Here is a 4,971-nt window from a genome sequence, read left to right on the forward strand (position 1 = left end):
TTAAATCAGTTACAAAGGAGTACCTATTGGAAAATTGTTTTTATTCAGTAGATAAATACCTGTCTGCTATATGCAGCTTGTAGATTATATAGTGTAATTTTGTCTCATATAACACATAGCGTCAATTTTTTAGTATGTAATAACTACTATTTTGTATCTATTTATTGACGTGTTCGATTCCATGTGACGTATGGATGAAAATGAAATAGAAAACAATAAAAGGTTGCGATAAAATTTCGGTGCGTGCATCAGCCCGTAATCCACCCTCTTAAATATATATCACTGCATAGAATACAATATTAAATACCTTGCGTTGATTCAAATAAAGTTCCTTCTGAGTATTAACATTTCTAGTGAAGTCATTATCACGTGATACATTAATTAAATGTGGTATTGTACTTACTTTGAAGTGGGAGATGCAAGTAACAAACACTTATCCAATAAATCTGACAATTAACTGTAAGAATGTACTTACTTTTTCTCTCCCTCCATTTTCAAATATGCAGGAAATGAAAACAATACATGCGAAGGAAATTCTCCTCATTCCCGTTGCAAACCCCAGACAGAAGAAAATATGAATTGTACTTCAAAAGTATTTGTAGTGAAGCTAAATTGAAATATTCCATTAATACATTGCGGGTTTTCCTCCATGTAGGCCTAAATATTTGTTGAATAATAATAATATAGTTTCCGTCTACTTTTGCTTATATAAATATTCATTCTTTCTTGTTAAATTAAACAAAAAAAAAAAACTACTATGTATACGTGCACAAAAATTTAACTCTAAACTGTGTTAGAAATACAGCTAAGAAAGTTATTTAAAATAAATAGATTTGGTAGTATTTTTTGTTAACAAGGAAAATAGAATTCTGACTATAATTTGTCATGATACATTAAATGTTATTTGTGTTATTAGTTTATCGGGCCTACCCTACTTGCGGGATTACGCTTCGCCACTGTGTATAGAAAGCTTTTAAAGTTAAGGAGACGATTTAGAGTACCAGTGTCATACCCAAAGGAGCGCTAGGGACCCATCGCCCCACCCACCTGAACCAATTTCCAACTAAACACTGGTTCAATCCGTTTATTTTTCAAGATAGTTATACAAGAAATTTATCGAGTTGGAAATTTACATTTGATTGCACAAGAGCTTAGTTCGTAATAGTCTTCTTTACAGTCAAACCAAGGATTTCTTTAAACGAGAATCCAGATACAAGAAACCCACTGAGCCAGATACACAGTAATTTCCTAAAACCGATATCTGACCTCTAACAAACAAAATTCGATCCATTTGATCGTGTTGTATGATCTGTGCCGACTTTAATGGCGCAATTGGTTTAAATAGATCGACTCACGGTTTGTTCACCACAGAGCTGAGACCAGAATGACCGCTCACATGTCACACCTACCGAGCCGATGGCTCACATGTCACACCTCAAGCGAGCCGGCTCGAACCGATGGCTCATTCCAATCTAGCCAGCTCGAGCCGATGATTCACCTGAGACGAAACGAACCGAGCTGGTTGCTCACCCAAACCGAGCCGGCTCGAGTCGATGGTTCATTCAACCGAGCCGACTCGAACTGTTTACTCAGTTGAAGTGGATCGAGCCAGTTGATATCACTACTCGGGTTGGGCTTCTGTTTGGGCTCAAAAATTCGACCGTACAAGTCTCAGCCTTGATGGTAAGAATTACAGTCAAAGTGGTCCAAAAGTAGGTATACAGACCAGCATCGATCAAGTATGACATTTTAATTTATTAAGAAAACGCATTTATTTACTTCGGTCTGTTCAAAGCTTCAGGTATAAGTGAAAATACATTAAGAATAAACAATGAAGAAACTAAGTTAATACCTGTGTGGAAAATAAGAAAATGATACACAATGCCATGAGCCGATCAGTACTGGACGGTATACCTACTTTTGGGTCACCCTGTATTGTAATTGTGATCACGACATTTGAGGCTATCTAATTATAAAAATCTGTTGTTGTCTCGTTAACGAGACGAGACAAGACGAGCAGTGTCTACTCTCATGAGCAACACTAAAAATATTCCACATCACTGCTTACATTTCTCATGGCTTTCGCTTTCCAATCTAAGCAGGCCATGATATCAAAACGAGTTAAAACAAACTAAACGAGCGAGCCATTTATCAAACTCGACTCGACTCGAAACTCGATCTCAAAAACAGTGACTCGACTCGAGAAAATTAACTTTGACTGGACTCGTAACTCTACTTGTGTCCATCTCTATAAGTCTTAGTACAGTGGATTATTTTGGAAACAAACATGATTGAAGCAAATCTGACTAGCGGAGGGCGGACTTGGGCAAAGGAGCTACCGATTGATGCATGTGTGGTGAATGGTGGCCATCTTGGATGCAGGTTATTTTTTTCAAATGGGAAAGTGGGCATTTGACACACCAATTAACACTGTTTTTTGCAGGGGAATGCAGTCCCGCAAGAAGAAATGCGTTATCATATCCCGTTCCATAGTTATGACGCCCCAAAGTGCCACCTACAGGATGTGCTCCACATGTTGCCCGTCCATTGCAATACACAACCGAAGTTTCTTAATCCAGTCCTCCTGAACCCGTAACAACACAGCGGGGATGATGCTATCAAAAGTGTTTTGAATATGTCCCTGTAGGTGTGCAACATCCCGAATCTTCTCCTGATACACCAGGTGTTTTAAATGTTCTCATAAAAAATCCAAGGGAGTGAGGTCCGGCGACCAGGCTAGTCACTCCACAGGGCCTCGGCGACCGATCCAACGTCCAGGAAAATGCAGATCCAAGCATTCCCGCACAGGCAGCACATAGTGCGGTGGGGCACCAACTTGCTGAAAATATCGCGGCAAGGTGTCATCAGGGCGAAGAAGCAGCGGAAACACCAACTCCTGTAACAGGTCCAGATATCGGACACCATTTAGGGTACTAGGTGTGAATAAAGGTCCTATGATCGACATGTTCCATATGCCACACCGCACCATGATATGAGCAGGGGTAACCCTCTTGTAGGGATTGATCGCGTGTGGGTTTGCATCCGACCAATATCACATGTTCTAGCGATTCACTTCCCCATCCAAACAAAAGTTTGCCTCGTCTGTGAAGAGAACGCTGGCTGGGAAATGCGGATCTCGGATATATTGTGACAAACCCAATTGGCGAACATCCTCTGAAAGGTTGTGTACAAGCTGTAGCTTGAAGGGATGCCACTTTTTCTTATGGAGAATCCTCATCACGGAAGCACGTGGTACGCCTGTTATCGCTGATAGTTGTCTTGTGTTGCGCTTCGGACTTTTCACACTCGCAGCAAGCACCATTGTGGGTATCTCCTCATCTGTCGCGGTTCGTAGGAGATCTGACACTGGTCTGTCGGCAACATTACCAGTTACACTGGATTTCCTAATAAGGTAGCTAACGGTGTTGGGGTTTATTGCAGGTTTTTCGGGGTGGCGCGCGTTGAAGTTCTGGGCAATCACACGACTGCCTCTTTCCCCAGACATTAGGATGATCTCAATTCTTTCTTGCTTCGTCAGTGCCATCTCGCTCTAGCTGCAACGAAAAGAAAAACTGTCAAGTTTGGGGCGTCACGTCTTTCTTGCAACGTTAGTGCCATGTCGCTCTCCCTGCAAGGAAACAGAAACCTTCAACTTTGGGGCATCATAACTTTGGAACGGGACACGATAATGCATGTCTGCTTGCGGGACTGCATCCCCCCTAAAAAAACAGTGTTAATTGATGTACCATATACCCACCTTCCTATTTTAAAAATCAACGTAGATCCAAAATGACGGCCATCAAGAAGGTTGCCATTCATTACGCATACATCAACCCGTAGCTCCTTTACCCAGTTATGCCAATTTAGCCTATTTTTTGGGGGGGGGGGCTAAATCTAGTCTATTTGCAGAGATTTAGCCATACAAATCTATGAAATGCTTATAGCCTTAAATATAGCTTGTTTTATGAAACTCTTTGGCCATTTTGGCCTTTTTCATTAGCCGTTAAATTAATTCTAAAATTACTTTATTCTTTGAAAATCAAATGCATTTTTTTTAAAATAAGCCTATTTGTCATTATATATTTTATAATCGTATTAATTGATTTCTCTTAACTGAGGGTGTTTTTATTAAGCAACAAACCATTGTTTCTTCTTCTCCTCTCTCCCCACCTACAGATTTACAGCTACTTAAGAATCCTTGTCGATTGAGTAAGAATTTTAATGTCGCCCCCGTAACGGCCCTGTTTACTACTTTTTCATTTTCGCATTTCGTTACAAGAATGAGAGCTTTCTAATACAAATTTAGTAACTTCTTTAAGACACAGAAGTTGTTTTAGTTTATTAAAGGTAACAAATGGGATGTGTAATTAGGTAAAACTCTCAATGCAATCATGATGATTCGTGTGGGTATACGAAAAAATTAGAAATGTTGTAAGGAGACTATGACCTGCCGAAAGAAGTAGTACTGAAAATTTTGACAATGGCAATCTACACAACCAATTCATAATAAACGATGGTGCATCCAGTTCCAGCGTCTCGGCTTGCTGTGATGTCATCGATGATATGATAATATTATGACGGTAGATGTTCACAAATCCGATGAGTTGATGGATTTTATTGTAATTTAAAGTAATGTATGTTTCTCGTTAGTCTTCAGTAAATAAAATTCAACATTTCAAATCGTACTATAACTCACTTATGATCTTATACACACAAAAAAGGGGGTTTAAAATCTACAAATGTGGCTTACAGGTTAGCAATTCAAAATTAGCCACTTTTTGAGTTAAAAAGCTTATTTCTGAAGTCCATCTAGCCTATTTTCTTCAGAGGCTGTTGGCAACACTGCCTTTACCCAAGTCCGCCCTTCGCTAGTCAGATTTGCTTTAATCATGTTTGTTTCCAAAATAATCCACTGTTGTAAGACTTATGGATCACCCTGTATTTTCGAACTACTCAATTTATGTAAATGAC

This window comes from Thermobia domestica, chromosome 9 (assembly GCF_964235325.1).
Source record: "Thermobia domestica chromosome 9, izTheDome1.hap1.1, whole genome shotgun sequence".
Taxonomy (NCBI): Eukaryota; Metazoa; Arthropoda; class Insecta; order Zygentoma; family Lepismatidae; genus Thermobia; species Thermobia domestica.